Raw genomic sequence first — 15,489 nt, 5'->3', positions numbered from 1 at the left:
TACACGTGTGTATGTGTGTGTGTGTGTACACGTACATGCATGTGTTGTGTATGTATGTAACAGAAACATACATGACTTACCTCTCTTAGCTTCTATTTTGATTTCTCAGCAAGTGATCTCTAATCACTCTGTCTAAGAGCTGCTCCTATCACTTGGGAATAGGCTACATAGCCTCGTGCCCCCAGCACAAGGATGCACATGGTTCTTCATTCATGTTGTGCACTCAACCTGGCCTTCTGGAGGGTGGGTGATTGACTAGCCATGAATGTGTGGATGCTTTTTGCTTGGTAGCTCTGGACCACAGCTAGAGATGTTGCCCTGGGTTGCCTTCACTTCCTGGTGCTGACTAGACTTCTCTTGGGCATGTCTTTCCTGGGGCATAGAGAGGAGAACTCTCCTCCTTGTCTAGTATAGTATTTGAAAATATGCAATACTAACCAAAGACTTTAAGATCTCAATTTTTGCAGAGAAGACATATATAAGGAAACAAACATGAAATAACATGCCCCTATATCCCAGCCTGGTGGCGCAGGGCTGAGATACTAGTTGCTTTGGAGCCTGACATAGGAAGCCCACATGTACAAACCCAGCCTGAGCTGTGGAATGAGTACACAGCGACTGTGGGTAACTAAACAAGACTTTATCTCAAAATAAGAAGGAAGAAAGAGATGGGGGTCTAGCTCAGAGGGTGAGTACTTTCCTAGTATGCACAGGCCCCTGGGTTCAATTCCTAATAAATTAACTAGCTAACTAACTACCTAGATAACTAAATAAATAAGCAAGTAACAAACAAATAATATTTCTGAGAAAACCAACTAAGTCCTGACAGATGTGAGTGACAGGTCCCTGAGGTCCTGATGTCTGTGGGCTGCCAGTGCAAGAGGCTCTGTGGATACACCCCTTCTTACCTTGCCTCCTCTTGCTCCCCAGGCTCTGAGGACATACCTCCTCTTGCTGTGCCTCCCTCTGCTCCCCTGAAAGCACTCCAGGCTTCTTCTTGGCACCTCATTTCATCCATGCCTATGGAGTGGGTGGATGCCTGTCACTTTGAACTGCACTTCACAGGGGCTTGTAGATTGTATTCTGCAGGAGCTGGGCTTTAGCCAGCCCACTTCTAGATTTTATGAAATGGCTGAGGCCCACAGAATCATCTCACTAGCTCCATAATGGGGAATAACAGGCAAAAAAAATCAACATTACAAATGATTGATTATCTACAAAATGCCCTGTTATGTCACCTTGATGGTTAATTTACGTGTTCAACTTGATTGAAGAAAGACCTAGGGCTTGGTTGCATATACCTTTGGGTTATTTCTGGATAGACCGGCTCAATTGTCTGTCTGTCTGTCTCCATGTTGGAACAAAGACTATGTGGAGGTCCTTTTAAATGCAGGTCTCTCAGAACCCTTGGTCCAATCCTGAGGTTCACTGAGAAGCAAACCCTTCAAATGGGTGGGGGAAGCCCATATATTGCCACTTAACCATTTCCTCATTACTTCTGCTATTGCCTAGCCTCCTTTATGGTGGGGATTTCAAAGTCCCTGGAGCCTCTGACCTTCCACATTTGTCACCTCTCTCTGAACTTTTGGAGATTGAGGGACCCAATTAAGAAGCATTCAGTAGGTGTGTTTTGAGAAGTAGCCTTAAAGTGTAATGCCTTCAGGAAAGAAAAAAATGCAAATGGCCATTTGGAGGTGCTGGCCAGCAATCACTGATGGGCCCTGAAGTCTGTTACTGCATCCTCTGTTACTGTGGAAGTGTCATGGTGCAAACCTCCAGGTGCCTCACAAAATGGCATCATGATGCTTCAGAGTGAGGAGACATTTCTTTTACATCATAGACTTGGGACTCCACAGCCCCAGCCCCACAGATACTCTTGTACTTAGTGAAGGCCAAGGTGTTATGAGCTGCAGCCACAAGGAGCATCAGCATGGAGACTCTTGGGACTTAAGCCTTAAGACAGCTTCCACACACACACCTCTTTCTGCCCTTTGTGTGTGTGGGGGGGGGGGGGCGGGGGGGCAGAGGTAGATGTTCACATGTGTTCCTCTATTTTTTGAGACAGAGTCTCTCATTGGGCCATTTCAGCCAAACTGGCTGGCCAGCAAGCCTCTCAGGGTTCTTCTGTCTCTGCCCCCTCACTGTTAGGGCTATAGACATGCAGCTGCACCTTGCCTTTTGTGGGTGCTGGGGATCCGAACTAAGATCCCCATGCTTGCACAGCAAACACTTTCCCCGCTGACCCCTCTTCTCGCCCCATTGGCATGGTTTCCCTCACTGCTTGCTCTGTGATGGATGTTTCTATGATGTAAATATCCTGGCACAGCCACTCCCAGAATAATGAAGACTAGATATTAAAAAATGCAGCAGAGATCTTTAAAGCTGTAGAACCAGGACATGAAACTACTTAAACTGAATTAGCCATTTATATTTTTTTGTACCTGAAAAAAAAATAAGTTGCCCTGATTCTGATAACAACTTGCTTTTCTGCATGGCGATCAGTGGCTCGGGGCTTTAGAAGACATCAGAATCACTAGGTTCTGGATCCACCAAGGGATATTGGATATGTAGGTCTAAGCAAGCGAGGGGTCTCCTGAGAATTTACATTTCTGTCTAACTCCTGGGTCATGGTGCTGCAGCTGGGGGTGTCATCAGCAGACCCTCAAGGGTCAGACAATAACTTAGGACACAAGGTTCAAGAGCCTCAGCCCAGCACTGTAAGGGTGCTGTTCTGGGCCTGGTTTGCGCTTCTTGGCTGGCCCGTGTTTCATCAGTCTTCTGCATTAGTGCAATGAGGTGCCCTTTGATATTTTTTTCCACTTGACTTGTATATGAACCTCACCATTTCTCCTTTCCCCTCCATTCTTTTTGCTGCCTTCTCTTTTCTGCACCTGCCCCGCCCCCACCTTTCCAATTTTGACCCAAGACCAAGTCTTATCCTCAAGGATGCAAGAAATATCTGGTTCTCTACTATCATCATTCTTGCCTGAATAGCTGGGATTTCTGTCACTTGTGCTGTTAAATATCATAGAAGAGGGACATTGTGCCAGCACCCATGATGGATGTCCACCCTAGACTTGAGTGGTATTTCCCATGTGCTATTGGGTGTGTCTACAACCTGCACTTGTCTCTGCTTTTTGATCTGGTCCCCAACCAAGACGGTGGTGCTCACTGGGCAGGCCAGTACACTGGCTGTTGTTCCTGTCTTTCTTTTGGAGAGGAGTACTGACTTATCACTTCAGTGAGACTTTTGGGACCAGAAAACTGGGTAGCATGGACTGCTAATCCTTAGAAAGGGTCCCTGGTAGCCCTTCAGCACTTGAAGTGCTGGCAAAGTTGAACAGAGAAACTGCAGCCATGGTGAACTGAGTCGCATAGCTGGCTCTGGAGGGTGGCCCACACCATCCCAGGCTCTGTCGGAGCATGACTCCATCCAAATGATAAGAGAAGCTGCCTGCCACGCCGAGCAGAAAGTGCTGAGATGATTCTTTGAACAGAGATGATAACAATTGCCCTCATAAATATGAAACAGAATGCAATTTAAGAATATAAATCCAGAACTTTTAAACCTGAAATATTACACTGGATAAGGATCTTTTAGACAACTGAGACTCTGTTCCCAATAGAAAAATCCCAGGTAGAAAGTGATGATGTTTGAGAATGGGAGGCTTTTGAGCCTTGCATTAGAATTCATAATCATTTTTCTCTTGGAATGTTTTAGAGATAAAAGAAAATTACCTTGAGATTGGGTGGACCACTTGTGAGGTTTTGGATATATGTACACAGATGCATACACACAGTGTTCTGAATTTCATTTTAGCACACTGGACTGGTCTTCCTAATGTTAGCATTCCTTCTAGTCTCTGCCCAGCAGTTACCTGGCAACAACCAGGTAGGCCTGGCTTGCTATAAAAGGGGTTGTTTGGCCCCTTCCCACTTTCTCTGCCCCTTCTCTCTCTCTCTCTCTTTGACTCTCTTTTCTCCCTAACCCCTTTCTCCCTCTCTCCCCTTGCCCTTCCCTTCCTGTCTCCATGTGTTCTTGGCCAGCTTCTCTTCTCTTTCTCCCTCTCTCTCTCTCCCTCCCCTTCTCCCTCCCTTCTCCCTCTCTCTCCCTTCTCACTTTCCCCCTCTTTCTCTGTCTCTTCTCCCTTCCCATATGCTAAATAAACTCTTCTGTACTATACCTGTCCATATGGCTGGTACCTCAGGGGGAAGGGATGCCTTAGCATGGGCCCACCGAGGCACCCCTCTCACCTCATCATACCACACTCTACTAAACATATCCTGGTCCTTTTATAAAACACAACACCTACCTCTCAATGACAGGTGTTATCTAGAGGTAGTTTTGTCCACCTGGGAGTGTTCTACTGGCTCCCAGTGACAGGAGCATTATCAAACAAAAGGTCAAAGAGCTTTCACAGCTGAGACTTAGTCAGCCCTAAGCATCATTCATGTCAACCAAGACTCAGACTGTCGGGTAGAATGACATTAAACCATTTGGGGAAGCAGTCTCTTGTTCTATGATTTGGTGATACCACCTATCCCTTTGTTACCTGGAGTGGTATGTACTCTCATCATTGTAAGAAATCCATTTGTTTCAAGGTTGTCAGCTGAATCCTGGAGATGACTGGACTCAGAATGGAAGACTGCTTACATTTCTAGAGTCTGTCATGTTTATGATATTTCAAAAACCAGAAAGAAATCTAAACACAAGAAGAAAATGAAGAGATGGACATGGGAAAGTGGGCATATTCTGACAGTTTCCATGGTTATATAATTACCTGAAGATCATCGTCTCTCTTTTAAACTCAGTATTTAAAATGGGATCTGGAGGCAGCAGCTCCCACTTGCTGTTTTCCAAGATCATGGCAAATGCTCCAAGCAGATGTAGTTGTGTGTGTGCATCCACATGGCTTGTTTTACGTGCTTTGGCGCAGGTTTCATGAATGGTCTTAGATTTCATCTGGACTGTGAGGAAACCTGAAGGAAACCGGGGGAGAGAAGTAAAGAAGGCCATTGTACACCTCAAATCAATCATGTGGGTACGGAGGAGGCCCGAGGGAGCTGGAGAGAATCGTGTTCTCTTTAGATGCACTTATCACAGGTCACACTGAAGTGTGGCATTAGACACAGTTCTTAGTTTCAGAGCAAAGAGTCTGATGCTGTAGGTTCAGAGGTTTTATTAAAGTGTCACTGGAGGCCGTTGGAGCAGTCTACAGGCTTAGTCTAGGAGTCGCTCCTGGTTATAGCCCTGCAGAACGCCCAGGTAAAAGACCTGCTTTAGATACTAGGTACATGCTGATCTACCACAGTTGGGAAGCTGTTGTCTGTCTCCCCTGGTCCCCTCCATGCTGCAGACAGAAGGAGACTACAGAGTTGTCAACTTCAGAAGTGTGTCACCCTCGATGCCAGGACGCTGCCTCTGTCAAGCATCAAGGAAGCCTTTATGTTTCGTTCTTCAGCTTGTTCTGAGTCAGTCCTCAGGGTGCATGGGATGCCCTTGTCTCTGTGGCTGCATCCAGCACTAAAGTGGACTGGGAATATTTTTTTAATATTCTACCCTAAGTGTAGAAAACTTCTTCAAATCATGGAGATGTGTTTGACGTATTTTACATAGGCACTCATGGTACCTGTGTACTGCATCCATGTTTGGCACTTGCTAATGAGAGTTGCAATGGCTAGTGAGAGTTACTGGTTAGCTTGTGTCTGTGGGGAAGATGACCAGCCTGTAACAAGACAAAGGCAGAGCTCTACCCTAAAAAAGGAGAAGCCAGACAGCCTGGATCACCTTTTGGGTAAGTCTTGCAGAAGGTTTAGGCCCTAAGAACAAAGGTTCTCAATGTGTGGGTTGAGACCCCTTGTCTGGGTAGGTCAAAAGACCATTTCACAACGCTAGCACATTAGATGTACTATATATCAGATATTTACATTATGATTCATAACTGTAGCAAAATTGCAGTTATGAAGTAGCAATGAAAATAACTGTATGGTTGGGGGAGGGGTCACCACAACATGAGCAACTGTATTAAAAGGTTAGAATATTAGGAAGGTTGAAAACCACTAGCTTAGGGGGGCATCAAGGATCTTTAGTGTGTCCACGAATGAGAGCACAGTAGGTGGTGTCTAAGCCACACCCCTGGAAGTCTGCCTAAATGCCATGGCCTGGTTCCCCAGCTAGAGGATGTATTTCTAAAGTAGAGCAGAGGTCCTGCTGCTGGTCCCCATTTCCCAACACACATGTGCTGGTCAAGTGAACTCTCCAGTTGGGATTCCTGCTTTCTCCTCACTTCTCCCTCCAGGTCCTTTGAGTTCTTCAGAAGACCCTGCACAGAAATTTCTGTTTGCCCCTCACTGTAAAGAGAATCGCTATGAGATTCCATATAGCCCAGGCCTTGGCTAAGCAAGCAATAGGAGACACAGTGTGTTTTCCTAGCTTTCCACTCTGCACAGCAGTAAGTCTAAATGGGTTGTGGTTGAGACAAGCTGTGCCTGCACTCTCTGGCTAGACACCTGTAGTTTTGCCTTGTAAAGTAAATTAGTGCCTCCTGTTACAAACGTAAATGTCAATCATATTGCTGGAAAAGCAGGACCAGGCACTTGGGAGAATGCTGGCAGAGTCACCAACAGCTAGTTGGAGGGCATGTGTAGAGGACAGAGGGAGGATGGGAATCTGTTCAGGAAAACACAGGCACATGCATAGACACAGGCTCACATGATGCTTCTATACTTGTATACATGCACATTCACGCACACACAATTGAACATGTGAGCACACGCACATTCACACACATTCACTCATCATTCTCCCATACACAGTGCATACACAGTGCACATGCATGCCCGCCTCTCTTATTTATGAAAAGCACAGGACGCACCTCTTGTCCTAGTGGAATTTCCAAACTCCTATCATGGTCAGATAAACCAGTCTAAATTAACTTGTGGAAAAATGGCTTTAATAGATAAGATACAAACCTTACAGGATGAGTTGCATATCCAAGTCAGAAGAGAGCTAGCTAGGGCTTCTCGGGACCATAGCAGGAAGAACCTGTGTCTTTTTTCCCCTGGGAGGTTTGTCTCTACTGTGCCCATGTCTTTCATGTGCCAGCTTTCACACTGACCGTGAAATTGACTTATTCAAAAGAATCAGGTGTCTGCCCCCAACAAATCCCCCACAGACCAGGAAGAGCACATTGATAGAGTAGCATGTCCACAGCTTCACTGTAGGCCAAGGTCATTTCCAGGTAGCATCATGACAGCATAAGGCAGGCATCATGGGCTTATGTCTCATTCATTTTGTAGGGGAGATTGACAGTCTATGTAATGGAGGTGACAATCCCCACATTATGGAGTCACTCCAAGGATGAAGAGCACTGATAACAAAGCCTGGCTTTTGTCACTTCACCAACATTCATTTGTAGGTGAGATGATTTGCAGTGTAATGTAAAGACATAGTGGCACCCATTTCAGGGACTGCTCTTGAGAAATCTTTTTCTTTTCCTTTTTGTCTTGTCTTTAGCCAGGAATAATATGCACACTAAACTCTTAAAGGTTTCAAAGGATCTTTGATAGGAACAGAGTGTGATGAAATTTGCTCAGTGTAAAATTGTATCAAGAAATACAGATTTGCAAAAACCCTTCCAGAATAAAATCTCACTGAAACACCTGTCTGCAAACAGTTGATAAGTCTGACCTAGTGGCTGCTGTGTCCACTGAGAAAGAATATGAAGTGCTGTTTGAACTGGGCCAGGTGGTTCTAACTGCCTCTGTGCAGATCAGAGCTGGCGTTCTTAACTGAAGTGTGTTATCTATATGGAACAATGAATCTATCCTATGCGTACAGTTTCATGAATCTTCAATGACACCAACTCTGTTACTATGACACAGACATTCTTGAACCATGCCTCTCAGTGTGTATGTGTGTGTATGTGTGTGTGTGTGTGTGTGTGTGCACGCACACGTGTTTCTGTCCATCTCTGTCTGTCTGTCTCTGCCTCTGTCTCTGCCTCTGTCTCTGTCTGTCTGTCTCTCTGTCTCTGTCTCTGTCTCTCTCTCTCTCTGTGTGTGTGTGTGTTTGTGTTTCTCTGTCCATCTCTGTCTCTTTATTTCTCCATTTCACCCACCCCCAACATAGCCTTTCCTTTCTGTTGAAGTGTTTTGTGTCCTATATCACTGGGATTAAGGATATTGAGTTCTCTTCATCGGGCACCATGAGTTAGAGATGATTATATTATTGTAGTTCATTGTACTAGTCACCTTCCTCATTGCTGGGACAACATACAGGAAAAAGACAACTAAGAAAAGAAAGGTCTAATTTGGCTCACAGTTTGAGGGCACAACTGGCCATCGTGTATCCATAGAGTTCAGCTCTCATTTTTATTCAGTCCAGGCCCCCATCCTCTGTCATGCTGCTGGTCATGGTTAGTATAGGTCTCTCCACCCTGATTAACCCAGTCTAGAGATGGCGTCACTGGTGTGCACAAAGGCTTGTCTCTAGGGCAATTCTCTATCTTGTCTTGTTGACCACATTGAACATCATATTGATCATGTTCCTTGCTAAGTGTTATTTACTTGTGTGAAACATATGGTTTATTGATGAGTCCTATTGTTGCTGAACATCTAAATGCTTTTCAGTTTGGGCTTATTCTCAGTGGATCTACTATGGAATTCTCCTGCAGATAACCAAGAGTGAATTGCTGGGACGGAGGGCGCACAGTTTGATAAATGGACGTGGGTGGCACGCCAGCTCACCAGCACACCGTTGAGTGTCTGCATCTCTGTCAGCACTTGGCATCTTTCCAGTACTTTCATATTAGCCATTCTGATGGTTTGTGGTGGCTTCTCCTGGGGTTTTAATTATTCTTTCCCTCATGATTAGCAAGAATCAGCACGCTCTCTTTTATTAGCCATTAGGATATTCCCGTTTAAGAGAACTGGGTTCAGCTTCTTGTAAAAATAGATTGAGTCAGATATGCGCATGACAATCTTAGTGCCAGGAGGGGGAAATAAGATGATCAAAAGTTGAAAAGAACCTTGGCTACATAACAAGTTTGAGGCTAACCTGGGCTACACGCATTTTCTTTAAAAAATGATTAATCTTTTTCTTACTAACACATAGATGTTATTTATATATTCAGGTTACAAATTCTTTGTTGATAGTATGCACTGGAAACATCTTTTACATAGTCTGGATTGTATTTTCATATTCTCAATGATATATTTATATTAGCAGTTCCTAATTTGTAAAGGTACAATTTATTAATTTTTTGCTGATAAAAATGATGAGGGGAAAATAAACTAAAGGGAAAGAAGGAAGGACAGAAGAAATAAAATTCTCATTGCTTAGTGCATGTTTATGTTGTAGAAGGTGTCTCACGTTCATTCTTGAGTTGAGTTCAGAGAGAATGCTTTCCTGGTCTCACTATCCAGAGTGGAATCTAGTATGGATGCCACAATTACCTTCCCTGCAATAAACCCACTTCATACATCGCTTTAAAAATCTATCGTTCCTTCGGACTTACTAATCCGTTTCATTTGTTTTCAATTTTTAAAGATTTATTTTATTTTCATTTATGTGTGTGTCTGAGTATGGGTATATGCCCATAAGTGCAGGAGCCCATATAGTCCAGAAAAGGGCAATGGATCTCCTGGAGCTGGAGTTACAGGTTCTTGTGAGCTGTTTAATGTGGGTTCTGGGAACTAAACTTGGGTCTTCTGCAAGAACAGCAAACACTCCTAACCACTGCATCTTCCCAGCCTCTGCTTTTTTCTATTTTAAGAACTCTTCGTGCATCAATATAATCTGCCTTTTATCTAACACATGAGTGTTTAATACATTTCTGACAGTTTTTAGTTTACATTTTAGTTTGTCTTACAATATATATTTTCTTACTTTAAAAAACACTCAAACTTTTATATAGTCTAACCTTTATTTTTAAAGTATCTTCTGAATATAGTCTTGCTTTGAGTTATTTTCTTATAAAAAGTATACCAATATACCCCTGGTTCTTCTATTCTCTTGATTCTTAATGTTTAAGTTTCTGTTTATTACCGTTTAATTTGGAGCATGGAAAACAATACATTTCTGCTACCCAGAGTGTCTTTCAATAAATCACCAATACTGCTGAAGAACCTAGCCTTCCCAGAAAAACTGGGCTGGGTTTGTTTACTTCTCCTCACTCTTTCTGTCCACATGAGGAACAATTTAAACAAACATTCAGAATACAGCCATTTATTAAGGTTAAAAACACTAGGTTAGAGACTTTGAAACACCAACTGATATCAGATAAAATGGCTGAAGTCATGTCTAGGAGCAGGCAGGGAACCAAGAGAACTGGTCTGTGGGTTCAGGGCAGGGCAAGGTGCTCTCTGTCTCCCCCTACAGGCTGGACATTTGCACAACAGCTGCGAAAGGCTTGACTAAAGAGGCCTGGTATGTTCAGGCCCCTTAAAATGAGTGTTATTTCTGAAGCTAGGGCTACAGAAATACTGTAGGGCGAAGATGCCAGGTTCGGAAATTCCTGAGAGGTTTGCCAGTCTGCTGCCATCACCAACAGGGTTTTACTCCTAGGGGCCCAGCTGCAGGTGCTGGTTTTCTTTTGGAAGTACTCAGACCCTGTCTGCAGGTACCATTCCCACTGTGTGGTTTGTGTCTGGTGGCTACAGGCCCCAGGTTACTGGTTTGCTTCACTGAAGTCCTAGGGTCTCTGGACATTCCCTCTCTCATAGTGCTTCAGAGTTGCAGAGGGTCAGCTCAGATAGGGTCTTCCCTACTCACTCAGGCTATCCCCTAGGGCTAGCACTTCTCCTTTGAAGCTGGGAAGAGAAATGGATGCCTTATTTCAGTAATTTGAATGGAATGCTAATGAGGAGAGGTGAGAACCTCCTCGTTCATTATTCATACATTACCTTCTGCCTCAGCCTCCTCCCAGGCTTGGGACACCCCAGCAGCTTCCTCTAGGCAGGACAACAGGTGGCTGTGGGTCCCTAGCACATGCAGTCTCTGCTGCAGGACCGGCCTGGCTGCCTAGGTTCCAAACTACATCATCCTAGGTGAGTGGAACCATTGTCTCAGAGCCTGCCTGCCTTGGCCCTGGGAGTCTCACCTATGCCTTAGTTTGGAAGTAGATCATAAAGGCTCCTGGTGGGCAAGAAGGCAGACTTTTTACCTTTGAAAAGCAACCACTTACAGTCTTCGGGAAGGACTTTGCAGGGACCGCCTTGTGGCTGACTGTACCCAGCTCTGGCTGCTGCTTCTAATGGCTCCTTGTTTCTGCCTGTGACTTCTCCAGGAGAAGCGGGTGCCAAACCCAACATTTATTCTCTTGGCAATCTTCTGCTGGTGAGTGCGTGTATTTTTTTTAATAGGAATGGATAAAGCTGTGGGCCAAGGACGGGACTATGCAGAAAGAAGGAATCAAAATGCGTCGGAGGCCACCCCATTGCAGAGGGCAGCGCCGAGAAAATGTGCTCTGGAAAGGATTCTATTAGGACTCAAATAGTTTCACGGATTTTTTTTTTCTCTTTTAAATGAGATCACATTAATTTGAAAGACTCGGAGAGAGCCTGGAAGTATGACAAGGTGGTTAATGTAGCACTGGGGGGAAAAATTCAAGGAGACTCACAGGGTGCTGCAGAGGACTCCGGCAGGGAACTGCAGTACAGGGTTTGCTACTCCTAGGAGCCCTGGCGACTTTCTTGTCTAACTTCTTTTCAGCAACAGAGGCAACAGCGCTTCAGTGAGTCCGTAAGACACAGCACCCTTGAGAGTGATTTGTAAGAGCTCAAAAAAACCCTCCCTGGGATTTCCCTGAGATAAATCTCGTGACTATTAGTGCACCATTCCCGTTCTCAGAAATTCGCTAAGAACCTTAGATAGTCTCTAAATTTTCCTAATTAAGTCTTAAAGTCACTTCTTTTATTGCTTAAAAATCATCGAGTGCTATATCATGTTAGCACGAAATAAAACTGAACTAACTGGGTAATAATATATTAACTTCTTGGGGTCCATTTAAATACACTCACATCCTGAAACTTAAAGAAGCTGGCCCAGGAAGTTAAAGGCAAGCATAATTGTACCCAAGGTTCCCCGGGAACTGCTGCTATAGACAGTCGGGTATCTCTCTGCTGATCGGCAGCAACTATAATGAAGTGCCTGCCCTAAGGAGTTCCTGGGACTGCAGGCATAGAGTGTGCTGGGCAGGAGAATTAAAAAGAATGATAACATAGCATCAGCTTGGTCTAAAGTGGGAGAGTATGATTAGTGTGGGATGAGGCAGGAGAGAGACACCAGCCCTCCTGGCTTTATTTAATTTTTAAAGAGTTTTTTTTTTCTTTTATTTTTGGACACAGTTGCCTGTGGTTCTAAAGATTATAATAAATCATCGACTAAAGCCATCCATGCAACATGCTGGGTCCACAGCTAAAACGAATTATCCCATTTCTTTTCTCCCTGCTTTTCTATTGTATCTTAGTTTTAAAGAAAGCTTGGAGGTGATACATACTTACTTTTCCCTCTCCCTGCAATGTTGAGGGCGGAACACAGGGCCCTGCAGATGCTCATTGGCTGTGTCCCCAGCTCCATACTTAACTTTCTCTCTGCCTTAGAGTGGCTTCAGGAGTTGTAGTGTTTGTTCTAAATTAGTTTCCTCACGCTAAGGGTTGGCTTCAATGAGGATAAGAGCTAGAACCACTTTCAGTGTGGTTTTGGTTGGCAAAGCTCTTAAGAGCACGCATTTAGGATCTGTTTACGGAGCTGCCCAGCAGGTTGTTCTGTGAGATAAGTTGTCACACCTCTGTGAAATTCTCTTTCTCAAGACACGCCCTTCTGTTTGCTGGCTGTCCCCTGCCTACTTCCATGCATCTTTAAAACTGTTTTGACCAGATGCATTTTTTGTTTGTACCCACATTGTTCTGGGACATTTGTTAAGCCCAGAGCAGATCAGGATGTCCTCCTGTAAGACTTGGGCATCAGCTTGGCACATGCTTGGTACTCAGCACAAAACCCAGCATGGGCTTGGGGTGAGCTGTGCATGGTAGGTCATGAGGAACCATCTCTCTTGCTTCCCACAGGAATAGCTGTTTGGGAAGTTTGAGTTGTGACCCAGGAAGTTGTGTGGGATCCCAGCAGGAGATGCCACTTTCCTTTCTCTGACTTTAAGCCTCAGGAAGCTACAAACCTGTATCTGCTCTACAAACTGTCTCTTGGCAATTTCTTTCCCCAGTAATCATGCTTGGAGTTAGAAGCGGTGTCCTTGGTCCCCTCTGGCTCCACTATGGCTGCAAGGCTTCTCTTTCTCTCTCTCTCTCCCTCTCTCTCCCTCTCTCTCTCTCTCTCTCTCCCTCTCTCTCTCCCTCTCTCTCCCTCTCTCTCTCCCTCTTTCTCTCCCTCTCTCTCCCTCTCTCTCTCCCTCTCTCTCCCTCTCTCCTCTCTCTCTCTCTCTCTCTCTCTCTCTCTCTCTCTCTCTCTCTCTCCCTCTCTCTCTGTGTGAGAAAGAGAGAGAGATTGAGAGAGAGTGTATACGTGCGTGGGTGTGTGTGTGTGAGTGCATATGTGTGTGAGAGTGTGTGTGTGTGTGTGCGCGCGCACAGGTTCATATGTGGGTACAGGTGAGCCTGAGCCCTCAGGCATCATTCCTCAGAAGCCATCTACCTTGCTTGTGTAGACAGGATCTCTCACTAGTACCTAGGGATCAACATACAGTTAGATTGATTGGTTGACGGGATTCAAGGATCTAGCTGTCTCCACCTCCCCAGACTTTAAGCAAGAAACACCATTCCCGACTTTGTACATGGGTTAGGTAAGGCTCAAAACCAGCTCTTCTTTCTTGAATATTGAGTACTTTGTTGACTGAGCCATCTCTCCTGCTGCCAGGCCTTCTTCACTGCCTTCTTGAAGCCCTGTTTGAGTGAAACATCGTCACCTTGCCATGCATCCATCATTCTTACTCCACTCGTGCTCCAGGCAATCCCCATCCACCTCCTCATTAAAGCTCTGCCCAGCCTCTCACTTGTTCAACATCCTCATCTTAACTTTCCATCCCCATGTACTTTCTTTTCTCTTACCCAGATAAATGGACTTGTCTCCGGTTGTGAAATAAGCCACTAAAAGAGCAGCTAAGTCCCTTGCTTCCCCAACTCTCAGTTTCCAAACACCCCTGTCCCAATCTGTTTCTTCTCCTTCTGTCCTTTAGAAGTAGAAGTCTAAGAATCTGACAGGCCCTGTATACATGCCTTTTGAATGTGGGCCAAGCCTGTGAGCATAGAGTGGTGCTATCTGTTGTCATAGTAAGATGACTCATTCCTCACACTGAGTTTAATCAGAAGGTACCTTATCTGGTAGATCCAGTCTAGTCAGGTGACCCCTGGGAAGCGCTAGAGACCTTTAGAGTGAAGGATTCTGTGTGCTGTTAGTGAAGATTGAAAGTCAGCATGGTGGGGACCTGAGAGGTACCACTAGGCAGCAACACTGACCCAAAGTTAATAAACAGGGACCCCCAATCTTATATCTAAAAGGAATTAAGTGCTTCCTATTAACTCTTTGAATGAGCCTCTAAGCCTCGGTGTCTAGGGGAACCTCAAATGCAAACGAAGGGCGTCTCCAGCTGATAGCTCCATTCCAGCTTTGCAAAGCCTTGAGGTTGAGTCTTGTCTCCTGCTCTTAAATATGGAGCCATCATTAGCTACTGTGGACTTAGGGTAAGGTGGAGGTTGGTTGTGGTGTAGTAGCAGAGAATGGTGCAGGCTATGTGTATGCCTTCTCTTGCTAGAGAGGTTGACAGCAAATGCCTTGGTGTGTGAATTTTGACACATAAACTCAAGCTTGCTCTTGAGTCTTACTTATCATGAGCCAACACAAAGGGGTCTTGATTTTAATATTTTAAGTGGTTGCCGCAGGGAAGCTGAGGTGAGCAAAGGGCACTGAGCAGGCATGCTGCTCAGGAGTGAGGAGGAGGTTGCTATGGTTTCAATCAGCCACTGTCTCCAGGCTCCTGAAGGCGACCTGACCTCTTTTCCTTCTGTCAAAGGCAAGCGCTGGGAGAGCATGTGGTCCTGGAGGCATGGAAGCCCACTGAAGTAGAGTTAAAGGTAAGGGTTGGTGCGAGTGTATGGAACACGTGTGCTCTGCCCATTTACCTATGAACTCTTGGGGGAAAGCCATGGAATTTGGGGAGATATCTAGAACATACACTCTGATTTCCAGCTCTGTCACCTGACAGTCATGGTACAGAGACATTTGTTAAGCTTGGTGAGTTTAACATGGATATCAGATATCAGGATTTATATCAGTCCTTCTTCTGGTTTACTATGGACATGTGACCTTAAAAAAGCCACCTGAGGGGACCACAGTTCTTTATAAGCAAGGAAGGATGCATTCAACCCACAGACTGGGCTGCAACAGTGAGGCTGTGACACAAAAATGAATGGTACCTCTCTCTGCTCTGCCCAGACATGATTGTGGCTCCTGAAGGTTGGGCTATCAGCTCCTTGAAG

The 15,489-nt window shown here is 45.0% G+C and overlaps 1 protein-coding gene across 2 annotated transcripts in view; it reads left to right on the top strand.

The window, feature by feature from the left end:
- The window catches only part of C1H10orf90 (chromosome 1 C10orf90 homolog), a 231,549-nt gene that overhangs the window by 76,964 nt on the left and 139,096 nt on the right, over positions 1-15,489 (top strand). The window lies entirely within an intron of this gene.

Source organism: Arvicanthis niloticus, chromosome 1 (assembly GCF_011762505.2).
Source record: "Arvicanthis niloticus isolate mArvNil1 chromosome 1, mArvNil1.pat.X, whole genome shotgun sequence".
Lineage (NCBI taxonomy): Eukaryota > Metazoa > Chordata > Mammalia > Rodentia > Muridae > Arvicanthis > Arvicanthis niloticus.
This window is presented reverse-complemented; position numbering and strand designations above follow the sequence as displayed.